The 15,855-nt window shown below is 40.9% G+C and overlaps 10 non-coding genes across 10 annotated transcripts; 6 read left to right on the top strand and 4 right to left on the bottom strand.

Annotated features, from left to right (window-relative positions):
* Positions 1-7,194: 7,194 nt before the first annotated feature.
* trnas-uga (transfer RNA serine (anticodon UGA)) lies at positions 7,195-7,276 on the top strand. Its single transcript has one exon. It is a non-coding gene; the product is annotated as a tRNA-Ser (tRNA).
* Positions 7,277-7,713: 437 nt separating this feature from the next.
* trnas-uga (transfer RNA serine (anticodon UGA)) lies at positions 7,714-7,795 on the top strand. Its single transcript has one exon. It is a non-coding gene; the product is annotated as a tRNA-Ser (tRNA).
* A 601-nt stretch (positions 7,796-8,396) lies between these two features.
* Positions 8,397-8,478, top strand: trnas-uga (transfer RNA serine (anticodon UGA)). The gene has a single exon. It is a non-coding gene; the product is annotated as a tRNA-Ser (tRNA).
* A 1,020-nt stretch (positions 8,479-9,498) lies between these two features.
* On the bottom strand, positions 9,499-9,580 carry trnas-uga (transfer RNA serine (anticodon UGA)). The gene has a single exon. It is a non-coding gene; the product is annotated as a tRNA-Ser (tRNA).
* A 302-nt stretch (positions 9,581-9,882) lies between these two features.
* trnas-uga (transfer RNA serine (anticodon UGA)) lies at positions 9,883-9,964 on the top strand. The gene has a single exon. It is a non-coding gene; the product is annotated as a tRNA-Ser (tRNA).
* A 634-nt stretch (positions 9,965-10,598) lies between these two features.
* On the bottom strand, positions 10,599-10,680 carry trnas-uga (transfer RNA serine (anticodon UGA)). Its single transcript has one exon. It is a non-coding gene; the product is annotated as a tRNA-Ser (tRNA).
* A 1,342-nt stretch (positions 10,681-12,022) lies between these two features.
* On the bottom strand, positions 12,023-12,104 carry trnas-uga (transfer RNA serine (anticodon UGA)). Its single transcript has one exon. It is a non-coding gene; the product is annotated as a tRNA-Ser (tRNA).
* Positions 12,105-12,407: 303 nt separating this feature from the next.
* Positions 12,408-12,489, top strand: trnas-uga (transfer RNA serine (anticodon UGA)). Its single transcript has one exon. It is a non-coding gene; the product is annotated as a tRNA-Ser (tRNA).
* Positions 12,490-12,959: 470 nt separating this feature from the next.
* On the bottom strand, positions 12,960-13,041 carry trnas-uga (transfer RNA serine (anticodon UGA)). The gene has a single exon. It is a non-coding gene; the product is annotated as a tRNA-Ser (tRNA).
* A 302-nt stretch (positions 13,042-13,343) lies between these two features.
* trnas-uga (transfer RNA serine (anticodon UGA)) lies at positions 13,344-13,425 on the top strand. The gene has a single exon. It is a non-coding gene; the product is annotated as a tRNA-Ser (tRNA).
* Positions 13,426-15,855: the final 2,430 nt, after the last annotated feature.

Below are 15,855 nucleotides of genomic sequence, written 5' to 3'. Positions count from 1 at the left end.
TCAAGTGACTGAAAAGCAAGTAAATTATAAAAGTATATTATATTTAAGCTGATAAATAAAGGTGTATGATGTTATTTTCATTATATTTTATCACCAGAACAGTGTTTGTGGATCTATTCTTGTCTGTAACACAAATAAAGATGTGTTAGTGATAATATTAATCACATAAAAGTCTTAGTTTCAATAAGCATTTTAAATTCATATAAAATCATATTTTTATTGTATTAGTTTTTTAAATAAAGACCACTGCACCTGTTGGTCTGTCACTACTGAAGTGTGCACTGTCTACAGACTGTGGTATTGTCTGCCTCTTGTCCTGGAGGACAAAGATAAACTTGTGAATTTCTGAGTTGGATTCCATCTCCTGGTCCTTGTTTGCCTCCCAGTGGACATCAGCTGACCTCCTCCATCTATAATAAAAGATCAAGGATGGCAGCTGCCTGTTCAAAGGTTATAGCCTCCATACTGTAAAAAGATACATATGGGCCATACAGAGCACTTATCGCCTCTCTTACGTACACATCAATTATGACAACGGGCCAATGCCTGTAATAACTCGCATGTTAGCACAGCAGATGCTTAAATCACATATTTACTGAGTGGGCCACCTGAAGACGTTCTCAAGATGCACACGAGCCCTTCTGACTTTAACAACTTCACACTTTCCACTTCAGACCTTCACGCGGTCTTGACAGTTGGTTGTTTGCGCCCAGCGTACCATTCCTCAGCACATTAAGGGTGGTGCTAAGGCTGTCATTCCCAGCTGTCCCGTGTCCTTCTGCTGTCAACACTTGATGGAGCTTTATGAGCTTTCTTATATGCAGAAGGGGCTCTGCTCTATTGTTGAAGTTTAGATTTAGACATATACAGCAGGTGGTTAACAGTAGTAGTTTCTTTCTTTTATTGTTTATACTAAAAGAAGCGTGTTTGAAAGACTAGTCACACATTTTGGGATATCGGCTTATCTGCTTTCTTCCTGAGAGCGAGGTGTGTTGTTAATGTTAATTGGTGAGTTTTAGATGTAGGTTAGTGGTTAGAGGTTCAGGTGAGTCCAAAGTCAGTCTAAAGGTCTCCAACTCATTGTCTTCAAAACAAACCAAAGGGGACCATGAGGTGTTTATGGCACATTGTTTCCTTGGTTTTGTCCTTCAGCTCAGACACATGACATCCACAAAGCCACCACAAATGTCTTTGGCACACTGAGACAGATTGCAAAGGCACAGTGACACATTATATCAAACTTAGACTCACGCCCTCACACTTACTTGCTCTATCTCACACTCGCACACCCCGGACAATACCAAATATGAAACTGCTATTATAAAACAGCACTGTGTCTTCCGTGGTTTTCTCTTGGTGAGAAGTTTTGGAAGTCTATTAGAAAACTCTATGACCAAGAGAAAAGAGGTGTTTGGTGGTCAGCTACTGAAAATGTCCCTTTATTCCCACCCTGTTTCCTCCTTCCTGTGTGCTTGCACCATGAACCAATGATTTGTAAAATGGACCCTCTAAATCAGGCATTACCAAATGGTGGACCATGGTGCGGACTTATGCTTGCTAAACTAGCTAATAGGGCAATAGCAACACTTAAGGGCCAGTTAAATCGATTGTTTACTGTGCATAGACGGTTTGCTAGAGGGAAAATATGTTTTGAAGGCAAGAGAGATGTGAGAAGATGACAACATGGAGCATTAGCAGCTTACTCTGCTACTTTCTGGCAACACAAACAGTGTCTATTTTCCGTGGTCTAACCAAGTAGCACTACACATCTTGACTATGTTTGGATCAACTTACAGCTGTGAGTCACCCTTCTCCAATATGAACAGTATTGAGTTTTGTTTGAGGCTCAGCTGATAAAAAAAATATATATATAGCCATGCTGCTAGTGTGGCTGTATCTCAGACTAATGTAACACAACATCTGCTGGATGGATTGCCATGAAATTTTGGTATTAATTGTTTTGCGTGAATTGTCACCACTCCTGTTGGATGGATCAGTGTATGCCTTGCAGGAAGACTTGTGCCTTCTCTGCACCTGACTGGATATACGCCTCCAGGCATTTGCTAAACACTAATGTTAACTTAGCTATTATGGTAACCAGTGTTACGAACCAGACAGACCTGAGAGGAGACCCACTCAGCTCTGGCAGCTCATGTTTTTGTTCCTGTAGTCTGAACATACCTGGCCTGAACAACATTAAGTGGTTTTTTTAAAATATTTTTGTATTCTACTTTATCATTAAATTCACTTCTGAGTTGCAAATCACTATCATATTTTTTGGGCTTGTCAAAACATATTGAAATACTGGACTGACATACATGGAGCCATGCAGACCATCTTTAATATACAAATACCATTTGACTTTAAAACCATATACCTGGGTCTTCTCCCCCTAGAACTGAGAGGTATTGATACATACTTAATGGGTATATTATTGGCGGCAGGGAAAAAGGCTCTAACTAAAAGATGGTTGATGCCTTTGGGGCCTACTTTAAACGATTGGATAGATGTGACTTTTGAAATATATAAGATGGAAAAGATCACCTTCTCACTAAATCTTAAAATGGGTTACTTCTTACAATGCTGGGAAAAATGGATGCAGTATATTGGACCCCTGAGACCCGACCTTGTTATGATAATACATTGAAGGAAATTGTTTTTTTTTTGTTTGTTTGTTTTTTTTCTCCTTATATATACATAAATGCCAATCTCAAATACATTTGCCTCGGTGCATGATCTGACCATTATAGTATGTTTATGAAGGTGTAAAGCCAAACTGCTGTTTGTTCCCTCTACTTTATTTCTCTCTGGACGTATATAGTTATATGTTTATTATTCCCTACTTTGTTTTATTTTATGGTACATGTACATGCATGTTCATATGAGTGTAATTAAGTAAGTGTGTGTGTAAGTGTATATGCACAGGTGTGAGGATGGTATATATGAATATGCACATGGTTTTGCTTGTTTGTTGTTACCATTTTAAGCTAACTTTATTTTTCCCTTTTCAAAAGTAAAAAGAAGTGGACTATAAGCCGATATAACAGGAAGATAGGCTGAAAGACAATCTGTGTATGGTACCTGTACCTCTGGAAGTGTATCCATATTTTCTTTCCCTTTTTTTTTTTTTCTTCATTTCTGGAGATTGTCTGTAATATTTGAGTGCACTTCGAAATAAAAAGAAAATTAAAAAAAAAAAAATTCACTTCTGAGTTTCTGGGTCGGGAAATCAGCTATGTACGTGTAAACATTGGCAGTTTTACAAACATTTTTTGAGTTGCAACAGACAATTTAAGGCTTGTCGTTTTTAGCCGAGCCGACTTCCGGAAAACTTAACGCCCCAAAAGTGAGGAGTCAGGATTTTACAGGATTTTAAACTGTTTATCACTGCAACCACAAGAGGTCTTTGAGCATACAATCATAAATGTGCACAAAATTATTAGGCTGATTGGTCCAGTAATATGCAAGATTAGCTGTAGACAGACGGGCACATGCACAACCAAACGCACAATCCCTGGTGAAGATAATAGATAAATAAATAAATGAATAAGGGGATGCTCAAAGCTCTCTTTGCATTTTCTCTTAAGGAGGCATTTTATGTAGTATATTCTGTCTTTTTTACTTTTATTAAAATTTAGGCATTGTGCTAGGATTCATTTTATTTATGCTAAAGATAGCTACCAGTATTTGTTTTCCATACAAGTGACCATACAAGTTCAATAGGTCTACATGGTTTTATTTCATAGGATGCAATTAGACATTATGATGTTCACAACTTCATTTGGAGGAAGTTTTCATATCTGGGCCTCTTTGAATTTTAATTGCATACCCCTGCTTTAAATCACTGAAATGGCATTTTGAGAAATTTCTTATATTTTTCTGATGTTTTTCTGTTTCTTTTGTCTGTGCCATTGAGAGGAGAAACAACAATGAAAGATGAGTGTGAACATCATCATGGTTGCAGCTGTTGTTCAGCAAGGCAAGGTCATCACCCTATATACTGGCACCTGCTGCTACTTCATACTGTAACTCCACACTCCTTCTTGCTGGCCTGGCATCGTTTCCTTCCATTTATCCTTGAGGACAAAGATAAACCTGTGAAATTGTTTGGGGATTTCTTCTCCTGAGCTCAAGTGAAAGTGTTGTCGTTTGGCTCTCTCAGGAGTGGCTTTACCATTGTGGATGTGATTGCTATTAAATTCCTGAAAAAGGCGGATTTTCTGATATGATTAAAATACTGGAGGCAAGTTAACACAGAATTTAGAGCTAAGGTCAAATTGATCCTGTCAAGTGTCATACAAGTTCGAGTTACACAAGGAAGGTGTACTTATGTCTATTAGGTGATAATGTGGGAGGAGGATCCTTGCAAAGTGTTGAGCTCCTCCAAGATCTTTGCACTAACTGACAGAAGCATTTTCAGCCTTCTTCATTTGGCCTCAGAGGGGAAACAAACTGTCAACAGCTCTGAGGTCAGGTGTCTTGAGTTATTGCTGCTGTTTTGTTCTTGAACTCAGAGACTCCCCATAACATTAACACTGCGCATTTATTGTCCAGCAATAAAGAAGAAAGGGGATGTTTAGCACATCGTAAAAAATCAGCTTCTTTTAATATTTGGAATTTTTTGGAAACTGAGGAAGTTGTTTGAATTCCTAAGTGACTTCAGTCACACAGCTCGTCTGCAGAGTGTAAAGCTGTCTACAAGGTGAAAATATGTCTCAAACATAACTGGAGATGACATGTACTCCTCCAAGACCTCTGCATTGCATAACAAGACTCTGTCAACACTTGAGGCCCCACACCTCAGGCCCTAACCCTGAGCAGTCTAAATACGCCGCAGTCCCATTCTCAGCTGTCGTATGAAGAGTTGGCCTCTGACATCCTCTTGTCATTCTTTATGTCGGACGCCTGATATGTCTACCACATGTTAGCAACCTTTCAGCAAATAGGACCACACCTTTTGTGACTAGTTAATCAGACAGTCTATAGAGTGGTACATACTGATGCGTTGAAACTGGGTGGCAGAGAGGAGAGAGACAGTGATGTTGGATAGCTGGGAGCTCCAGGCTGGACCCTTAACTGCTCCTCTCTGACCCCCGCGGGTTTCTCTAAAGGTGGGCTGGAGAAAGCAGTGCAGTTGATAGGGATGGGGGTTGCACGGATATAAAATCAGAACAGGTAAGCTGGAATTGTCAGGGGCTGGTTGAACGTAACACCTTAAGTTAAAATTTTAGTGAAGGTTTCCCTCAAATTAAATAAGTTGCACAAAACACCCTAGGTTTCCAGAAAATGTTCACTTAAGTATTTGTTTTTTTTCTTGTCTTGTTCTTATTTTTAGACTGTTGCACAAAAGACCTTCACAACCAAAGCAAGGTAAATAGAAATCCATCTTAACTGCAACATGACTGGGTTTAGGGTAACCAGTATGGTTTTCTCGTCTTTTCTTCTGCCATTTCCTCCTAGCTTAGCTTCCTGCTAAGCGTTGCTAATTGACATTTTGATCTGATTGAGACAGCAGATGAACAGTCCACATTTCATGGTGATCGATTCAACAGTTGTGGGGACGGTTCACACAAAACTAATGTCAGCCTCATGGTGGCTCTAAAGGAAAATCAGATGATCAACTGTTATGGTTTCAGTTCAGGAGAGGACCCAAATGCAGATTCAACAGGCAGTTTGTTTTCAACAAAAGGTGAGCTTTAATGTAGCTGATGAAGGACTTCCAAATAAAGGCAGGCAACTAAAAAAAAAAAACATTTGAGAGCAGATCAAAAATCCAAACAGGAAAAGACACAAAGACCAGGGATGGATGCATGATTATGGCAGGAATAATGAACACAGACAGACACAGAAGGTACACAGACAGACTGACAAAGGGAAACACACAGGTATAAATAACAGAAGACTAATCACAAGGACAAGACACAGCTGGAGTAGGAAGACATGGGCAAGTGAAACAGGGATTGGCTGACAACAAGGGTGGCGCAAACAAGACTAATACAGAACAGGTGTGAAGGGAAGATTCAGGGAACAGGCAAGACTTAATGAGACAAGTGTGACAGAAAACAGGCGGGAAAACACACAAAGACAGGAAGTAAAACTAGACATGACACATGAGGAGAGAACCTACAAAATAAAACAGGAAGCAGATTGAATATGAGCTCATGAAACAAGGAACACAAACAGAAAACTCAGAGACAAAGTCCACAAGATAACAGAATATGAAACCAAAACCCAGGATCATGACATCAACAACATCAATAAGACTCATTGTTTGCAACTCGTGACTCTCTGTACAAAATCTTACATGGTAATTCATCCAATAGTTAGAGATATTTCAGCCTGACATCCCAGAGCCACCCTAGTAGCATAGCGACAATTATTTATTTATTTTTTTGCCACACTTGCGTATGTTGTAGGTAAAAGTAAGAGTGCATTCATTCAATCCCACAAGATATTTCAAGCGGTCGAGATGTAAATATCAAGGTGCTGAGCCCAGCGCTGTTCGTCTTGAATTTATAACTTAAGCAAATAAAGGTCAAGAGTGTTTTCAAGTGCTTCAGGGAAACTGCACATTCTCTCTGTAGGTGATAACGTGGAAAGTATGATGACCTATGCACCATCTTGTCCCTGCACTCCAACTTCCTCAACTCTCCACCTTATATTTAGAGCACTGCTCTAACCTCGGGGTGGAACATACCAACAGCATACCTGTGTTTAGATTCTCATTCTTAGTTGTCTTACACTCGTCACAACTTCTTTCCTGTGTCTGTATCCACAGACAAAGACAGACTGGGCTACCTGACACCAATGGCCACTTCTGGAATCTGGAGATGTCTGGAATCTTAACACGTAAAGTAGCTGCCTAGGGCGCTCCACCTCTGCATGGTGCCCTGAGAATGTCACTTAAAGGTCCAGTGTATAGGATTTAGCGATCTCTAGCGGTGACACTGCAGATTGCACAGAAACTTCTCCCCTGTGCCCAGCATGAAGAGGAACTCACCAAAAACACAGCTGGAGGCACAAATGGCAAAAGAAGTGTGGAAGCGCAGCTCCTCAGCCTCAGACATACCATTTATTGGAATATTACACCTGAAAATAAATCAAATATCATCAACATTGTTTCAGTTTTGAAAGAATTTTAGAAAAATTAAATAGATCTACAAGGAAGGTTCTCATTGGATGAAAGATGTGTGAGTTGTCGTGGCCGAGTGGTTAAGGCGATGGACTTGAAATCCATTGGGGTCTCCCCGCGCAGGTTCAAACCCTGCCGACAACGATCAGAAAGTTTGTGTCTTTAAATCATGATATCTTCTAGTTCAGCTTTAACTTCACCACTTAATATGGACATGTCTGCATCAAGCATCGGTTTAGATTTGGGGAGTTGGAGTTGTAGGAGACACGTCCCCCTCACAAAACTCAGTGTATAATCAGTGTTCTCCACATGTGCTGAGTATCAATACAAACACACCTTGTAACTTCAAGTGAAAACTAATATATTTAACATCCTAAACAGGAGCTACTTGGTGTGCAGACTTATTTGTTTTTTAGTTTTACAGACGTTTCTTTGGTCTAATCTATTAGATGTTGGGATGTGTTGTTGTCTTTTGTACTGTTTTTAAAGATGGTGTCTATCCCATCTCTATATTTTTATTTACATGACATTTGAAATAAAATGCTGGAAAGGTGCAAAATTATTGAATGAATGGCGTGTGAGTTGTCGTGGCCGAGTGGTTAAGGCGATGGACTTGAAATCCATTGGGGTCTCCCCGCGCAGGTTCAAACCCTGCCGACAACGATCAATGACTTTGTGTCTTTGAAGCACAATATCTTCACACAGGCTGTCCCACAATATGTTCATAGGTCCCAAAGTTGCACTCCTTAATATGGACATGTCTGTATTAAGCATAGGTTTAGATTTGGAGGGGGGTACAAGTGACATATGAATGAAATACTAATTGAAAATACTTCAGACTGACTGTCTGCCTCTCTGACAATAACATGTAAAGATGGCGTCTGTCAAAGTGAAAAACAATTAAGTCCACACACCAAGTAGCTCCTGTTTAGAATGGTTTTAACTCAGAGTGACATTTCAAGCTACATGGCTCTTCCTCAGACTTCCGATATGTGACAGAAAGTCGCCATCTTAAATACCCTTCGCCATTTAAATATCCATAGCCACAAACACTGGAAAAGTCCAGAATTACTGAATAATTAACAACTCAAAATTTAAGGCAGGAAAACAATCATTAACATTTCTTCCAGCAGACATCAAATTTATCGTAACATTACACCTATAAATAAATCAAACAACATCAATTTTTTTCAGTTTTAAAACAATTGTAGAAAATTAAATACATCTACAAGGTAGACTCTCATTTAAAGAGTAATATGTGCCAGTTGTCGTGGCCGAGTGGTTAAGGCGATGGACTTGAAATCCATTGGGGTCTCCCCGCGCAGGTTCAAACCCTGCCGACAACGATCAATGACTTTGTGTCTTTGAAGCATGATATGTTCACACTGGCAGTCCTGCAATATGTTCATAGGTCCCTAGCTTAGATTTGGAGGGAGGGCCAGTGTTCTCCACATGTGCTGAGTATCAAACACACTTTGTAACTTCAGGTGAAAACTTGGCAGACAGAAGAAAACAGAGACAGGACCCATTGTGGAAAGCCTTATCTAAAACTATTCAGCAAGAATAATGTGAAGACTTTGTGACATGACATTAAATTATTATTTACATTTTGTAAACTAAATTCTTAGGTTTTTCTGTGAGATTTAAAAACTCGGTACAAGTGACATATGAATGAAATACTGTTTGAATATACTTCAGGCTGACTGTCTGCCTCTCTGACAATAACATGTAAAAGATGGCGTCTGTCAAAGATATATCTTTATTATGACCATGAGCTACAGGCAAGGCTATTCAAGAGAAGGCTGAGACACGGGGTCAAACATGGGGGGATTGCACATGCGCAGTGTAGCTTGAGCTGCGATGCTGGAGGGTGACAGCAGGGGCGCTGGATAAAAAGCGCAGGATCCACTCAGGCGATCAAGGAGTGCGCTTGGTGCGGTCTGCTTGGACTTTTGGACGGCGGCTGCCTGAAGTTGTCGGAATTGCATCTCTGTCATTCTCACCCACAACACAGGCCACCAGTGACAGTCCAGTAATAAGCTGTGAAAATGACATGCCTGCAAATCCCCTTTATTCCGCAGTCTCACGCCATCTACTGAGCCATTGAGGAAGTGCAGACCACATTTTACTGCGCATGTGCAATCCCCCCATGTTTGACCCCGTGTCTCAGCCTTCTCTTGAATAGCCTTGGCTACAGGTGTAGGATGTCACATGTCTGGCTCAGGCAGCACTATGGGTATTTAAGATGGCGGCTCTTTGTCGTGGATCAGAAGCCTGAGGAAGAACCGTGTGGCTGGAAACGGCACTCAGTGTCAGTGTTCTGCCAGTGTGGAGATGTCATGATTTAAAGAGACAAAGTCATTGATCGTTGTCGGCAGGGTTTGAACCTGCGCGGGGAGACCCCAATGGATTTCAAGTCCATCGCCTTAACCACTCGGCCACGACAACTCACACATTGTTCTTTCAATGAGAACCCTCCTCGTAGATCTATTTAATAATTGTTTTTAAACTGGAATAATTTTGATGTAATTTGTTTTTTATTTCTGGGTGTAATATTCCAATGAATCTACTGTTTTTAGAGATGGCATCTGTGCCATCTCTATACTTTTATTTACATGACATTTAAAATCAAATGCTGGAAAGGTCCAGAATAACGACTCAAAATCTCAGCCAAAAAAACAACCACTGACATTTCTTCCACCGGACATAAAATGTACATGGAAGGTTCTCATTGGATGAAAAATGTGTAAGTTGTCGTGGCCGAGTGGTTAAGGCGATGGACTTGAAATCCATTGGGGTCTCCCCGCGCAGGTTCAAACCCTGCCGACAACGATCAATGACTTTGTCTCTTTAAATCATGACATCTTCACACTGGCACAACACTGACACTGAGTGCCGTTTCCAGCCACACGGTTCTTCCTCAGGCTTCTGATCCACGACAAAGAGCCGCCATCTTAAATACCCATAGTGCTGCCTGAGCCAGTCATGTGACATGCTACACCTGTAGCTCATGGTCATAATAAAGATATATCTTTGACAGACGCCATCTTTTACATGTTATTGTCAGAGAGGCAGACAGTCAGCCTGAAGTATATTCAAACAGTATTTCATTCATATGTCACTTGTACCGAGTTTTTAAATCTCACAGAAAAACCTAAGAATTTAGTTTACAAAATGTAAATAATGATTTAATGTCATAAAGTCTTCACATTATTCTTGCTGAATAGTTTTAGATAAGGCTTTCCACAATGGGTCCTGTCTCTGTTTTCTTCTGTCTGCCAAGTTTTCACCTGAAGTTACAAAGTGTGTTTGATACTCAGCACATGTGGAGAACACTGGCCCTCCCTCCAAATCTAAGCTTGTCACAGACATGTCCATGTTCAGAAGTGGCAGTTAGGGACCTATGAACGTATTGCGGGACTGCCAGTGTGAACATATCATGCTTCAAAGACACAAAGTCATTGATCGTTGTCGGCAGGGTTTGAACCTGCGCGGGGAGACCCCAATGGATTTCAAGTCCATCGCCTTAACCACTCGGCCACGACAACTCACACGTCTCTCTTTCAATAATTCTGGACCTTTCCAGCATTTTATTTTAAATGTCATGTCAATAAAAGTATAGAGATGGGATAGACACCATCTTTAAACACAGTACAAATAACACACATCCCAACATCTAATGGAGTGGACCAAAGAAACGTCTAGCAAAGTAAAAAACAAGTAAATCTGCACATCAAGTAGCTCCTGTTTAGAAGGATTATAATGCAGAGATGGTGACCGAAAGTCACCATCTTAACTACCCATAGTGCTGCCTGTACACAGGTGCATTTATATATATATATACATACATATATATATATATATATATATATATATATGTATGTATATATATATATATATATTCTTGATTTATTTTGATTAAGAATATGAGCAACAGGTGTGGCATGTCACATGACTGGCTCAGACAGCACCATGGGTATTTAAGATGGCAACATTCTGCTGAAAGACGTCACTTGGGCCCCAAAATACGACTCACAGCAGTAGGGTACGAGGGAGTAAAAAGCAGAGGGGGTGCACCTGGGATGCCAGGTGTTGCTGATGAGCCCTCTGGAGGTGTCATGGGCCTTTCATTGAAACACCAGTGAAGAAGGATACACACACACCTGATGACCTCAATGAAGCTTTTACCCTCCCTAAACTCCCACGCCACCTCCTCCAGCATGGCTCCAACTCTAACCCACAATTACGAGTATGTGCAACAACAATTGACCAGCTGAACTCCGTCTCGATTAAAGTTAGGTAAGTGTTTCTCCTGTTAGTTTCTTCTCTGTTCTCCCCTCTCTTCCCTCATCAAAATGAGGGAGTAGAGGGAGGTAGAGTGTACGGCCCGGTGCAGCGGGGGAGAGATCAGTCTCAGTCACAGGCGTCTCTCTTTGGCTCTGCCTTCCCTTTGCTCCTTCCTACATTGACTACAGAGCAGACAGACATATTAACAAAGAGTCTGCATTGTATAGAGACACTGAGGAAGAAGAGCAGCAGCAGCAGCAGCAGCTGCAGCAGCAGCTGTCTGTCTCCACCAAAGAAACACCTGAGAGTGTGATCATGTGACGAGCATCCTTATATTATATTTGTTTTAAACCAGTTTCTTGTCTTTAATCAGTTTAGTTTTCACTTGAAGTTACAATGTGTGTTTGTATTGTTACTCAGCACATGTGGAGAACACTGATTATACACTGAGTTTTGTGAGTGGGACATGTCTCCTACAACCTCACCTCCCCAAATCTAAACCTATGCTTGACACAGACATGTCCATATTAAGGAGTGAAAGTTGAACTATCAGTATATTGCCAGTGTGAAGATGTTATAATTTCAAGACACAAACTTACTGATCGTTGTCGGCAGGGTTTGAACCTGCGCGGGGAGACCCCAATGGATTTCAAGTCCATCGCCTTAACCACTCGGCCACGACAACTCACACATTGTTCTTTCAATGAGAACCCTCCTCGTAGATCTATTTAATAATTGTTTTCAAACTGGAATAACTTTGATGTAATTTGTTTTTTATTTCTGGGTGTAATATTCCAATGAATCTACTGTTTTTAGAGATGGCGTCTGTGCCATCTCTATACTTTTATTTACATGACATTTAAAATCAAATGCTGGAAAGGTCCAGAATAACAACTCAAAATCTCAGCCAAAAAAAACAACCATTGACATTTCTTCCACCGGACATAAAATGTACATGGAAGGTTCTCATTGGATGAAAGATGTGTGAGTTGTCGTGGCCGAGTGGTTAAGGCGATGGACTTGAAATCCATTGGGGTCTCCCCGCGCAGGTTCAAACCCTGCCGACAACGACCAATGACTTTGTGTCTTGAAGCATGATATGTTCACACTGGCAGTCCTGCAATATGTTTGTAGGTCCCTAACTGCCACTTCTGAACATGGACATGTCTGTGACAAGCTTAGATTTGGAAGGAGGGGCAGTGTTCTCCACATGTGCTGAGTATCAAACACACTTTGTAACTTCAGGTGAAAACTTGGCAGACGGAAGAAAACAGAGACAGGACCCATTGTGGAAAGCCTTATCTAAAACTATTCAGCAAGAATAATATGTCTTTGTGACATGACATTAAATCATTATTTGCATTTTGTAAACTAAATTCTTAGATTTTTCTGGCTCAGGCAGCACTATGGGTATTTAAGATGGCGGCTCTTTGTCGTGGATCAGAAGCCTGAGGAAGAACCGTGTGGCTGGAAACGGCACTCAGTGTCAGTGTTGTGCCAGTGTGAAGATGTCATGATTTAAAGAGACAAAGTCATTGATCGTTGTCGGCAGGGTTTGAACCTGCGCGGGGAGACCCCAATGGATTTCAAGTCCATCGCCTTAACCACTCGGCCACGACAACTCACACATCTTTCCTCCAATGAGAACCTTCCATGCACATTTTATGTCCGGTGGAAGAAATGTCAGTGGTTGTTTTTTTGGCTGAGATTTTGAGTCGTTATTCTGGACCTTTCCAGCATTTGATTTTAAATGTCATGTAAATAAAAGTATAGAGATGGCACAGACGCCATCTTTAAAAACAGTAGATTCATTGGAATATTACACCCAGAAATAAAAAACAAATTACATCAAAATTATTCCAGTTTAAAAACAATTATTAAATAGATCTACGAGGAGGGTTCTCATTGAAAGAACAATGTGTGAGTTGTCGTGGCCGAGTGGTTAAGGCGATGGACTTGAAATCCATTGGGGTCTCCCCGCGCAGGTTCAAACCCTGCCGACAACGATCACTGGGAATAACTTGTTTGAATCTTCATTGTGATGATGAAATCTTCTCACTTAACATGGACATGTCTGTGTCTCCCTTAATATTTAGAACATGTGCATTTGTCCCCATCAATAAAAACATGACAGTAGCACAGGGACATCTCTACAATTAACTGATGTAGGAAAAGCAAAATATGATGTATTAAAATTCACCAGAGAGCAGGAAATGAAGTGTTTGATGCTCAAAATGTCCTGTGTAAGACTGGTTGAAACCTTGTTAGTTCTCATGTCTTCAAACATTCAGAGGTGTGTATTATAAAACTCCACCAGATGGAGCTCTTGTAGCCACGAGGAGTCTTTTGAGATGGAAATGCTTATTAAAAAATACTGCTATGCTATACCTTATGTCATGAACTGGCTCAGGTTCAGACAAAAGGAGGGAGAACACACAAAAGGGCAAAGAGGTCAAAGATGAAACAATTTATTCAATAATGTTATTTTTGGATTTGTAGTACATGGTTGATCCTGATTTTTATGGGTTTGACAGGACAGATCATAACAAATACACTGTAAATACAATTTTTCTCAGTTATATGCATTTGCTCTTAATTGTCTTTGTCTTGTTCCATCACAGATTGATGGTCAGCTTCAGCTCCAGACCAGCTGGCAGATCAGATGTTCACACAGCACCAGCAGGATTTCTAAAACCGATTAGAGAGCTCTGACACCGGTTGACACTGAGATCCAGTCAGGCTACAGAGTCAGTGTTCATTACATTCAAAGTATCATCTGAAACAGTGATACTTCTTGTGTCTGTTAACTATTTTTTTAACTGTATTGTTTAGTGTTTAGTGTCAGAAGTCCCTTTCATGAAGTCATGACTGTAGATACATAGAGACTGTGCTGGTATACTCCCATGAGTATTAACCTCTCTGAATGTAGTGTATTTAAAGGCATAGTGTGTAAGATTTAGGAGAATTTAGTGGCATCTAGTGTTGAGGATTGCAACCAGTTGAATCTTCTCCCAGTTATTCTTTTATCAGTGTTCACTGATTAAGAGGTTTTAGCGTTAGCTGAATTATCTGCAGAGGTCCCCTCATCTCCTAAACAAAGTGACTCAGTGATTTAGACCAGTATAAACACTGAATAAAGCAGTTTCAGGTTACAAATCAGTGTTTCTCTGACACCGTTTGGCATGTGGCAGACATGACACTAGCCAATAAATAGGATCCAGACGTTCAGGTAGTGTGAATGCTGATGCCAGTCCCTGCAGGTGCTGGGTCCACAAGGTGGTGGCTCCATGTTATTCATTCAGGTATGGCTCCACAGGGGGGGGGGGAGCACCATACTCTTTCCCCAAATGTGCTGTTTCATCGTGGTCTTCTTGAACCGCTCTTAGTCTGGCCCCTCAGCTGGGAACACTTTATCTTGGGAGACCCTACCAGGGGCTATTAGCCCCATACATATGGAACGCCGAATGGAGCAAAACGTCTAATTCGACATCCGTCTGAAGATGTTAAATTTGTACCTCTTAAGATGACAGAAAATGCCGTGTTAAAACGTCACTTTTTAACATCTTAAGATGTTGTACTTCTTAAGACTACAGAAAATGCTGTGTTAACATGTCAGTTTAATTGGGTGCTACCACTTCGTCCAGGGAGACCCATCTGAGGGCCTAAATAGTCAGTTAGCTAAGTAACTTTGCTTGTTCACGCTGCTAACTGATAGCCTACCTGGTGATAACAGGCTGTATAGATTCCAGTTGTTGGTCATCCGATGGTACATTCAGTAAATGTACGACCACAGTTGTTAACAAAAATTCTGGACGCCACTCCTTGCTCTCCTCAGCCACCAGAGTTCAAAATTACAGGCACACCACCCTCATAGAAATGGACTGTCCCAAATACTAATCATAAGACATGTCACAGGTATGTAGGCAAAATGTACCCTCTACCAAGAGACCACATGACCACAACAAAGGCATACGTACAGCCCAATGCAGCCGCTACGTCAAAAGGAGGATGAAGCATGGAAGCCTTACGTCAAAAGGGGGTGGGTACGTTGATGCAAACCAATAGCAACGGACCAAACATCCTAAGACGTTAAAAATTGCCGTTTTAACACAGCATTTTCTGTCGTCTTAAGAGGTACAAAATTTGACGTTTTAAGATGGACGTCGAATTAGACGTTTTGGTCCATTCGGCGTTCCATACACACAACACAGCTCCCAGGACCCGGGGGACACACAAACCCCTAAGCCAGGTAAACGTGGCAATTCTTGGAGGGGAATAAATAAATAAATAAGTAAATAAATAAAGCAGTCTGCACTTTGCCAATGCTCTCATCGAGGAGAGGCTTCTTACTACGGTGACTGACACAAAAATGCGAACGGCCCTATCTAGAGCCAGTATTTGGTTTGTCTATTCTGGGCTACTGTAGAAACATGGCG

This window comes from Epinephelus fuscoguttatus, linkage group LG21 (genome assembly GCF_011397635.1).
Source record: "Epinephelus fuscoguttatus linkage group LG21, E.fuscoguttatus.final_Chr_v1".
NCBI lineage: Eukaryota > Metazoa > Chordata > Actinopteri > Perciformes > Serranidae > Epinephelus > Epinephelus fuscoguttatus.
The sequence above is the reverse complement of the archived record's forward strand: the minus strand, read 5'-3'. Positions and strand labels throughout refer to the sequence as shown.